At 40.7% G+C, this 12,182-nt stretch overlaps 1 long non-coding RNA gene across 1 annotated transcript; it reads left to right on the top strand.

The window, feature by feature from the left end:
* The first annotated feature begins 525 nt into the window (after positions 1–525).
* LOC144082880 (uncharacterized) lies at positions 526–4,639 on the top strand. The gene is made up of 2 exons (XR_013303385.1): positions 526–3,552; positions 3,767–4,639. It is a non-coding gene; the product is annotated as an uncharacterized LOC144082880 (long non-coding RNA).
* Positions 4,640–12,182: the final 7,543 nt, after the last annotated feature.

Raw genomic sequence — 12,182 nt, 5'->3', positions numbered from 1 at the left:
GAGAGAGAGACAGAGAGATGACAGTGTTGTAATATATTAGTGACAAATTATGGGTCCTTTATTAAACACTGAAGTTTATATTAGGAAATGCATAGTGAAAGGTTATTTTCCCTAAATTTTAATTGAGGTAACAGTGAGCACAGAAAATGGCTCTTATTTTAAATAAAACCGCCTTCTTAGAGCGGATAGGAATTCAGCCAGAGCTTTAACTATTGGTTTTAGAAATATGACAGTGATTTGCGATTTAGACTTAAGTATTAAGAATCATCCAAATTATTAATGATATCAAACAAGAGAACAATGCAGAAATGGCATTATCCAAATTATTAGGTAAATTTAGATAGAATAATTAATTTAGGATAGGCATGATTTCACTGAGATGGAATAAACATCATGGAATACCGTCAGTGCACGGACTGTATTTCATTGTTTGCCCATCAGCAGATGGAATATGCTTTGGCGTGGGTCATATTAATGACTATTAGAATATTAATGATATACGGATTGCATAAGCATTGAACAATTAATGTCAACCAAATGACATTAACCTATTTCTTTTGAGAATGATTAGGCTGATAGCACAGCAAAAAGGTGGTTAGCTGCCAAGAAGCCCCAGACTGGGGATGGCGCTCTTCACCAGTGATGAAAAATTGCAGACCACTGATTTTTGAAAATGAGTGTAAGCATGAATGGTTGTTTGTTTGTCTTTTTGTGTTTCTAATTGGCCGACCATCAAGATATAATCAATCAGATATCAAGGTGGAAAATGATTTAGAAATTTGAAATCAATTTTTGATGAAAATTATGGAAAATTGTTTAGTCAAATGAAATTTTAATGGTAAAAGCAGCAGTACTCCAAACGTGAAATTTGAAGTGGAGAAACAAATCTGCTATGCAAAATTTAGGAGCACTGAAAAGACAGTGCTTGATACCAAATTCCAAAGTACTATTGATTTATTGTGATAATGGCATCCAAATTGTGTTAACAGAATAATTGACTGAATTGACAAAAGTTTCCATATTTCGTTCCGGAAAAATATGGAAATCCAACTTAGTGGAATGTACCAAACGCCATTATTAACTACACGATTGGAATTGGAGGATGAGGTTAATCATATGTCTGCATAAAAGAAAAAACTTTAAAGAAACGCATTAATTTTGGGTTGGCAGAGGGAGATTGCATTTCTCAACAGGAAACATGATGAGCAACCCAGGATGAGAGTGTCCGTGCAAATGTTCCTGACCAAACCAGCAGACATGAAAATAGCGGATCCATTTTGTGCTCTGTAAGAAGGTTCTCTCAGTTGAAACGTATGCGGAGGCAGGTAAGATAAACTTTTTGACGTAATCAGACGAAATGGCAAGCACTCAAATATTGATTGGAAAGATTATTGCTCGGGGAGCAATGCTGTAAGCCATGAGGAACTTTTTATATTGGTTTTATTGTCTCCATAAAAAAAAAGTGAAAGCGTTTCAATTGAGACCAAACCTTCTTACAGATAGTTAAAGTAAACAATTGAGACTAGATCTTCTTACAGATTTTTAAAGTAAACAATTAGAGAGAAAAGAGAAACTACAATGGATAGAAATGTAACTAGATTTTAATGTTATGCCTGACTATTGAGAAATATTGATTAAGAAAGTTTTATAGGAGCTGATTGGCAAACTCCAAAGACAATGGAATGTTACATTTGATTAAAAGACTACTAGTTTGGGATATTTTGAATTTCAAACAACTGAGGTTAATATGCAACGCGATACACATTATTAATTGAATTGGGACTTGATTAGTATGCAAGTAATGGGCTTTAATTGCTCTAAAAGACAGTTATGCTAAAAATGTTGACCCTGACAAACAAGGGGTGGTTACAATTTAGTGGGTTCAATTCTATTCAGAATTATAAATGTGTGCATTTTGTTTCTGGATATTAATTGATCTGAATGTAACTGTTGCAGAGAACTGGAAAGCTGTTTTCCTGAGGAGAAAGCAGCCTGGTTTGCTTTTTGTATTTTTCCTATTTTTAGTATGATTAGTTAATTTGTGTAATTGCAGGAAAGGAAAAAACAAATATAGTTCTTGATCTTAACAAGGAAGCAGTGATCAAAATAGAATACCAGCTAGCATATTTAATTTTGACTGATAGGCATTTAAGCTTTTCACAAACTATAGTGATGGAATAAGTATAAGATTGTTGTGATTTTTGTTCGTTGGGGTATTAAGCCCAACCTAATAGCTGTCTGCAGATGTTGAGTACGTGTTTGAAGACAGCGACAGAGTGCGGCAGCTGGGGAGGCAGCGCGGACACTTGCTGCACAGTATGCACAGCAACAAGGGCTGAGCCGATCTCAAGAACAGTCTGCAGACGACCTGTACACAGCTAAAGGCCTACAGTGCCTACCAAAAATGTACTCCAAAATTGAGCCATGGACAATGTCTCAACAGGGGGGAGATATGGACATCGAAATACCTACTTTTAAAATTTTTGTAGGAACTGTTTAATTTGTTACAGATATAATGTGCAAGATGACCTCAGGCCCAAACGAGGCCAATGTCCAAGAGTGTGGGACTGGTAGAGCAAACAAATGGTACGATAAAACCAAGGCTTAAGAAAACCATGGAAGAGATAAAGAAGCCATGGCCAGAACGCCTAACACTGGTCAGAACGTATATGAAGATAGTGCCAACTAGCTCGAGATTAACACCTTTTGAGATAGTTCTTGGAAGACCATTCTAACTTCCTCTATGGGAAGGTGAACCATGACAAGAGACTAAGGGTGAGGCAGATCTACTTACAGAGTGGATGGTAAAATGTTTGGAGAAACTTGTCCAAAGAACATGTAAGCTGCCGTGATCCTTTTGTCTATCTTGCAGGAGGTGGTGAAGCCAGGTGACTGGATCCTGATCCGAGTCATAAAAATGAAGTCCTGGTTCTCTCCACGATGGGAAGACCCATTCGTGGCCCAACTCACCAACCTCCACAGCAGCAAAGATCGCTGAAAAGTCAAAGTTGATTCAGGTCAAGAGTTCGAGACAGGTGACTCTGAGTAGGCTGTAAGTCGGACGGTGTCAAAACCCTTGTCCGTGAAAAACTCATCTGACGTCTACTCACCTGCCACGAGCACCCCTCACTTAACCTTGAGCTCCCATAGACTTTTCACCTCTACACAGAAGCCGCAGTGAAAGCTGTTGCCACCCACATCACAGTGACTGGACTGTCAGTGACTGGACTGTCAGTGACAGCCTGGGCGTGTCTGAACGCCCCGCCCACAGAGACTTGAGTTCGAAAACAAGATGGTGACATACTCCTATCACAGAGGAGAGTGAAGTGGTATGGAAAGAACAATCTGGAGAAATACTATGGAGAAGATGTGTGGTATAATTTCATGGTGTTCCAGAAGAAACTGATTGTTCCGAATGAAAGTTATGTGTGTAGCCGTATACCCATTTCCACAGGTATCCTGACATCCTGAATTCACTGGGTCTAGACGCCACACTTAAATCTGCAGTGGTGCAGATGAGATGCATTCCTTTTAAGGGGAGTGAACATAACAGTAAGAGATAAGAGATCAAAATCAGTGCAAAATCCGTGCAATTCAAACCACGTGATGCAATCTGGGGTAGTGATGTTCCTGGTGACCATAAGTTGTGGTCCGCCCCCCAGAAAAGCATACGGTTGCTACTTTCCCAACTTGGGGTGGATAAAGTTATGCTTCGTGTAAAGACATTGAACTGTTACATGAGTGTTTATTAACCAAACTGTCAAAGCCCTTAGGGATGTTGCGGGACGGAGGATGGAGGTGTGTGTGCCATGATGGGAGAACACTGCTGCACCTTCATCCCAGACGAAACCAGTCAATGCTGTTTAAATTTGCAACTCCCTCATTTGCGATTTTGTTTCTGTTCTGTATTTTTTCTGTGTGTAATCCCCTGTATCAAAGTTATGATTTGAAACACTATCCAGCACACGCTGGTAGCTTACAGTGACATACAGTATCACCGCATGGCAGACCATATTGGAGATTCTCGCACTCTTTCGAAGTGTGACAGGTCCCACGATGTCGAGCCGTCCGGGTAATTGTACTTGTCTTGACTTAAAAATTGTGTTCGCTCATTAAGAGGGACGCAGAGGAATTTTTCTCGAATGACGCCAAATACCTCGAGTTTTTCGCCTTTGCCTTGACAAGTGATTTTATTATTTTCCATACCCCTTGATAAGTAACTGTTGATGATATTTGTATTCTAGAACCTGGAGGGGAGGGATATAAATTGATGTCTAATGAAAATTCTTTCAAAGTAACTACAGGGGGGAAATGTGGAGTATGGAATGTATTCTTATGCTTTTTATTAGTCAATAGGTTTATTTAGTTTAGTCACTAGAATAGAATTTTGCATGACCTAGCGGAAATTTCCGTCCGTGACACCTATGAGTTGGGGGCGCGTCATCTACCATGACACTCCCATTTGTTTGTTCAGTTTCCCGCCTAAAGTCTGTACCTATGTCACATGACCTTTGTCAATAAAACTAGTCGACCTGCTGGGGGGATTCAGGGAGTTCAAACTAGTCAGGCTGGAGGATAGACGCGCTCCTGCCGCTGGCTGCTCTGACCCCCTCCTTCAGCTGAAGCTAGATAAAACTCATCATGGCCGACTCTGTGTGCTTCCTCTAATTCAAAGTTATTGAATGTTTATCGATTAGATCCAACATGCAATAACACAAAGTGAAAACAGAACATAGAACAATAACACAAATTAAAACACACATGGACAAAACATTTGGACAATACAGATTAGTCTAGGCCCCCTCTCCTTCCACCATTCAGTGGCTTCCGGGTCTCAGAGAGGGCCCTGCTCTCAAGGCACATCCACTTTTAAGAGTACCTGCAAATGAACAAGTGGATGTAACTCAAGTCATGTCCTGTTCCAAGGAGATGAGTTGAGAACAAAAAGGTCTGAAGTTCCAAGGAGATGAGTTGAGAACAAAAAGGTCTGAAGTTCCAAGGAGATGAGTTGAGAACAAAAAGGTCTGAAGTTCCAAGGAGATGAGTTGAGAACAAAAAGGTCTGAAGTTATTGCTCATCACAATAACCAGGAACAGAGCAACTATTCCATCTCCTTTTGGCCCACTTGCTTGGGTAACTGAATTAGTTATGTAAAAATGTAAATTCCACAGATGTTCTGTCTCCAAACCAAAAGTTAGCTAAGAACCTACATATAGATACACATTATTTTAAAGCAATGAAATAATACATGTGATTATAAGAAATATTTCTCTTCACTCATCTAACCCATTTTTCAAAAGAGTTTATTTATAGCGCAACAACTGTCTTTTGCTTCTAAATAAACAGGTGAGACCGATGAAGGCAGGCACCTTTGCTTGTAATCAATAGGCGTGATCTGTGATGATTCACTGCCAGCCAGTTCCTTCCATTTCAAATGGATTCACCTTCTCCAGCAGTTTATGGCAGGCAACAAGTTAAAGTTGAAAACATTTGTCTCGTGTGTTTTTTTTCACAGATTTGTTCTCTTATGCACATCCTCAGCGTGGAACTCAAAGGATGACCCGGCATGCTACACATTATTGCTTATTTCCCTTTAATTACACACATCTGACAGTTACTCCCCGTCTGAAATCACATTTAAATGTCCATGTGGGAGTGAAAAGCGCTAACCCTTAATCGTGGCTGGGCAGCAATTACCATAGCGAGAGGCGTAGACATTTCCTTGACGAGAAGATTTGAGCTTTACAGTAAAACCTCTTGTTAGCGACACTTTAAATTGAGTTTTTATCAGATTTATATGTCATTTTCATTCCATATTACAACGTGCACATGGCTTGTTTATTTGTTATTCTCTCAATGTCTGTTTTGTTTTGGTTTTACTTTCATCCATTCCAAAGGACTACTTGCATTAAGCAGCTTGCTCGTTATACCAAAATCAGGACAAAAGGCAATGAGATATGTGACGTGTTTTGTTCAAAATAGATTACTACAACATACAGTATATTCGTCATTTTATAATTTTAAAGATAACCGCTCATGGTGTGAATTTGATTTTAACTCCATAAAACAGAGACATCTAAAAAGAATAATCCATTGACTTTCTTAATGATCAAGTTCAAAGTGAACTAAGTAAAAAGAAAAAAAGAAAAAAGCAGATGTGGGATGGGAGTAAGAGTAATTTTGACTGGGAGCGGTAGTCATTGTACATGAGTGGATTGGTATGGAATGGGAATATTTCTCTGGGAGCAGGTGGGAATGGAGTGAAAATCCACTCCCCATTCTTACTCTACTAGGAAAAACACCTTACTTTTTTATTTAATACACTCCTCTCTCTCAACCGTGGCCCCTTTGGCACTTTATCGGCTGCAGCCACAACCCCAGCCCAACCCTGAAATCAGATTAATGCCACAATTATTTTTTTCATTATCCAATGTGATTCAAATTTTGATTAATTCATTAACAGTCCAGGCGGCCCAATGGATGAGTGGTTAGCGTGTCGGCCTCACAGCTCTGGGGTCCTGGGTTCAAATCCAGGACGGTACACCTGTGTGGAGTTTGCATATTCTCTTCGGGTCTACATGGGTTTCGTCTGAGTACTCCGGTTTCCTCCCACATTCCAAAAACATGCATGGTAGGCTGATTGGACACTCATAAATTGCCCCTAGTGTGAAAATGAATGGTTGTCCCTCTCCTCGTGCCCTGTGATCGGCTGACCACCAATTTCGGCTGTCCCCCGCCTTTGGCCCGAAGTCAGCTGGGATAGGCTCTAACACCACCTGTGACCCTAGTGAGGATAAAGTGGTTCAGAGGATGAATGAATGACTGAAGGTGTGCAGCACAGAATATGGTTGCAAACAAATTATATTTACATATTTTAGTTTTGATGGCCCAGTGGAGGAATGGTTAGTGGGTTTGGCTCACAAGTTCTGAAATTGAGGCTTCAATCCCAGTGGGTTTGGTCCTTCCTGTGGGGAGTTTGTATGCTTTCTCCGGGTACTCACATTTCTTCCCACATCCCAAAAACATGCATGGTAGGCTGGTTGAGCACTCTAAATTGCCCCTGGGTATGAAAGTGAGCATGAATGGTTGTCCGTCTCCTTACGCCCACAGTTGGCTGGCTACCATTTCAGGGTGCAAGCGATTCGGAAAATAAATGAATATCAATATCGTGACTGGAATCTTTTTCCTTATTAAAAGATGAAGGAAATCGATCAGAAATACAGAACATGGAGCTTTTCTGGACTGAAAAACAACAATATTTTAATGGACTCCTCCATCATCCTCCGTGTCCAGCAGAAAGTCCTGTCCAACTAACTTGTGCACTCGGAGGGATTAAAACCATTAACACAATTTATATCAAACCTCCAACATGAGGTCAGTCATGCCAGTGCCTTTAATGCTTCCCACCACCGCTATCAACATCCTGCCCGCCCCCAAGTATAATCTAATTGAGGCCTGGGTAGCCGGCAGAGGATCGTTACAGCTCGGATGCTCCACGACGCGCGCAAATCAAAGCTTCATTAGAATAAGATGGACTGACATTCGGCTGGAAAGAAATAAATGAAAAGAATTAAAAGGATAGCGTGGAGGGCAGAGGAAATCAACCGTGATTTGGTGGAGCCTCGCTGACCGGTCGCTCGCATATGATTGTGTTGACGTGTGTAATGACGGCACGTCTCGTTAAAATTAATGCTCTCATTAAAGCTAATTGGCAATTTAAGGAAGGATGGGGAAAAGCCTTGCTGTCTGGGTTATGACAGCCACAGGTGACAGCGAGGCTCTCATTTTAGGAGGCTCCGAAGAACAACATCACAAGATGTTGCCATGGTAACAGCCTTCACTCTGTCGAATTACTGTAAAAATCAAAGAGAAAGCAAGCAAAAAAATAGAAGATGATATAACTGTTGAGTAACGTTGATGTCAAGACTCAAACATATTAATTATTTCAGTCGAAATTCATCTTTTAAGCTAAAGGTGTCAAAGTGGCAGCCTGGGGTGAGATCCGGCCCAGATCCTCACTTTGTGTAAATCAAGTGTGTCAATGTCATGTTTCAAGATAACATTGAAATGAAGACTATAGCAAAATAAGACTATTCATCTTTTTTGTCTTTTTGAATAAAAAGAAGAAAAATCTATTATTTCCGTTTAAAAAATGTTTTGGGGAAAATGAAAACAAGTTAATTCATTCATTTTTGACACTCACCTATCCTTGTCAGGGTCAAAGGGTGTTGGAGCCTGTTCGAACTGATTTTGGGCGAAAGCCAAACTACACCCTGAATTGATCGCCAGTCAGTCGAAGTGTACACATTGCAAGTTGCTCTTTGGTAGATTCCCTGTGTCTTGGGAAGTTATTTTTCAGCCTTTTGGTTACATGGACTGCAGAGCGGACTAACATCATTAAAGTGTGACTATTGTCATTAATGTGGTAGGTATAAAGATACTGGGCACATTGTTAATTTATGTTTCGTATATTAGTGTTATTTCTTTTTATTTTAAGTCTTATTTTTCAAAGTTTTGTTTGGTGCCAGAAGATTTGTCCTTTTCGTTTGTATTTTTTTACACACATTTGATTACATACAAGTGGGATTGATGGTTTTGCCAATTAGCTTTCATGCGTCTTTCATTTTCCAAAGCGTTTTGAAATTGCAACTTGCATGCAATCTTTTATTTTCTATTTTAGACTGAATGCTTCACCTGACACTCCTCAGCCACCATAATATCAAGACTCTGCGTCCAATCAGAATGTCAGGTTTCCTACAAGTCTTCCTAATAGTGAACCGTGGAGGGTCAATCGTCCCCGCCACATCGATGAAACACAACACAAAATCTATTTGAGTGCGCGAGGTGACAAACAGACTGCACCAATAGGCTCATATACCTCATATAAACTGGCCTTTATTCCTTTTGACGGGGCTTTGTTTGAGTCGCATTAAAACCTTCCCAGATTATTATTACAAATGTAAAATTGCATCAGCCCGGTTCCCTCGGCTGCCAGTACTGCGATGTGAGCTCTCAGGAGCATCTTGCCTTGGATTAGAGGTGCCACTGTTCATAAACTCATTAAAGCGCACCAGTGCGCCGACTCTCACAAAGATAATGAAAATATGCCGACAGTGGTGGTGAGGATTTAGACGACGGAACGACGGGAGAGCGAGATAATCATAGGGAACGCCTGCGACAATTAGATGCTGTATCGCATCGAGCCATACTCACAGGTGGAGCTTGATGGAAGAATGTTGGCCGCCAGGTTATGATGTCAGCAAGAATGAATGGATCAAAAACAGAAAACAGAAAATTCTGTTCAATTTGTGTGGCTAAGATTGCCGTGACATAGAGACAAAGACAAGGGAAAATTATGATTTTAGGTCACTATCAAGTCAAAGTTAACACCAGGGCAACGTCTAGACCTAGAATCATAGTTGTCATCAAGCCAAGGTCAAATCTTAATGGGGGTCCTGCTGAAAGTAGATGCAGACTTGGGGTTTAGACCAAATCGTGATTTTCAGTCAGACTTTTGAGTTAGAGGGACAAGGTCAAATCCATGACTTCGTAGAGCCAAGCAGATATCAAAGCTTTGAACTCAGACCACAGTTATGGTTGAGGGGTTAAGACAAAGCTAAGGTCAAGACTGCAGAGGTTCAACATATGTGTCAAAGTTGGTATCAATTTTGATGTGGTTAAGATACTGTTAAGAATCAGATTTGAAGGGGTCAAGACAATGACATTGAGCAGTTTAAATCAAGATTTGAAAGAAGCAACGTCAAGACCAAGACATTTAGGCGTGGATACAAAGCTAAGATCAAGACTGCAAAGGTTAAAAAACATTTCAGTTGGTATTGGTTTTAACTTGTTTAAGATTTAGTTAAAACAGATGTCAAGTGTCAAAGCCAAGGTTCGTACTATGACCTTTGTCAGTTGATAGAAAGTCAAAGCAAAGACCTTTGAGGTGGAGGGACAAGGTCAAGACCATGACTTCTTAGAGCAAAACAGAGATCATGACTTTGAGCTACGATTGCATTCAGGCATTTTGAGGCATTGACCACAACATTAAACCAGATCCTCTGGCAGGTGTCCAACTCATTTTCATCACGAATCGTTATGTCTGCAAACTATTCATTTAACCATCTCCGTACCACGCATCCTCGTAAAGGATGTGGGGGTTGCCGGAGCGTATCTCTGCGAAATGCAGACTACAACCTAAACTGGTCGCCAGTCAGCCGTAGGGCACGCTTAGAGAGAAAGGGACATCCTAATCAGATGCCCGAGCCTTGTCTTGAACGGACTCTGGATGGACGACGGCAATATCGTAGTTTGCCTCACCCTGAGCGGTCTCCTTAAAGCATGATGGGTCGACATATGAACACAGAGCAACGTAGTATAATACCAAGAAGACGATGCGACAAGGACTGACAAATACACAGGGTTTAAATAGACAGACATGGGCTGACGAGACAATTAGCAACATCTGGGTAGCACAAGAGAGAGCATGCAGGGGATTCACCAGGGGTGTAAACAATGGGTGAACACAATGGGCAATCACATGGACAGGTCACATAGGGAAAAATGCATAACAAAACCAGATCCTAACGTCACGTTACCACTGAGGCACAAGCATTACATCTTGCGCCAATTTTATCATTTTTTAAATTAGACCTTTCTGCATGCATACTCTCATTGATACTCATTGATTAGTACCTGTGTAACAATGATATGTCAAAAGATTTCAGAGACTTTTTGTACTTTAAAAGTGGTGAAATGCCTAAAAAGGCACATATTTTCATGTATTTTTACTTTAATTCTCAAGAAATAACATTTGAAAATACGAATTGTTTATGGGTGAAGCTCGGTGGGAGAGTGGTTAGCGCGTTGGCCTCATGGGTCTGGGGTCCTGGGTTTGAATCCACATCAGTCCACCTGTTTGGAGTTTGTTTGTTCTCGCCTGTGTGTGTTGGTTTGTGAGCGTGAACGTTTGTCCACCTCCTCGATCCCTGCGATTGGCTGGCCATCAATTCAGGTTGTCTCCCACCTTGAGCCCGATGTCAGCTGGGATAGGCTCCAGCACCCCCACGACCCTTGCTGTTCAGAAAATGAATGAATGAATGAGTTCTTTATGGCTCTCGCTGTCAAAAAGGTTTCCAACCCCAGATTTAATCGTTTGTTTTCCATTTTAAAAAAGAGATAGTAATTCTATTTTCAAAAAATATATTTTATTTTTATTTACAGTAAAAAATAAAAAAAGGAAAACAGAAAATATTCTATTGATTCATGAATCTATTAAAAAATTGTGAATAGTGAGTTAAAATGATTGCCTTATAAAGGATTAAGGCTTTAAGATACAGACTTGAAGTACGAGGGCTCATGTCTGATATTGTTTGGAGTGAAATATGACAAGCAAGTCCAATTTCTGAGCCTCGAGTAAGTCCTGCTGACTGGTGTTAGGAGATAGCGTTCTTATTTGGAATTTCTCCATGCAGGTGAAAAGAGCCACCAGCCACAAAACAGGAAAAAAAAATCACAAAATAGCTCCCAAATCCTTAAATCTTCATCGTTCCTCTCGGCCCGCTAAACGTCTTATCTGGCCAGTTCCATGCGTAGATCCGTTCCTGTCCGCTGCTATTGTGCCGCGCTGCAAAATGAATATAAATGACGTCAATTTCCACTGATAAATGCAGACGCATTGTGGCGGGGATGCCGGATTAGTGTATAATTGGGAGGGGAAATGTCAGGGATACATTACGATATTCTACGCGCCGTCACAGCCCGTGTGGCGGGATACGCCGCCATGCACTTTGACTCCCAAATAACAGCCCGCATTTGAAACCTTAAGATGGATATTGGATGATTGGCGACTGGCAGATATCACAAGAAATAGTCATCTTAATGACTGTCGGCTGCCACTGACAGCGCTATAAATCCAATTGTTTCGGGAATGGATGTCGAACAGCGTTGATAGCACTGAAAAATTAGCATTCACAGATAGTCGGCCCAGTTTAAATGGATTGATGAAGTCGTTTTTTTATCGATGGCATGCAATGTGTTGATTGTAGGTCGCTTTCTAGTTCATTTTGGGGTATTTACGGTCACTGCAAGTTGTTTTGTGTCACTTCCTGTACATTTTGGCAGACAACTGCACGAATGCCTCTGACTACAGACCATGCAAATTGGCAAGTCATTTGGTTTGA

This window comes from Stigmatopora argus, chromosome 9 (genome assembly GCF_051989625.1).
Source record: "Stigmatopora argus isolate UIUO_Sarg chromosome 9, RoL_Sarg_1.0, whole genome shotgun sequence".
Taxonomy (NCBI): Eukaryota; Metazoa; Chordata; class Actinopteri; order Syngnathiformes; family Syngnathidae; genus Stigmatopora; species Stigmatopora argus.
Note: the sequence above shows the minus strand (reverse complement) of the source record. Positions and strands in the feature narration are given on the sequence as shown.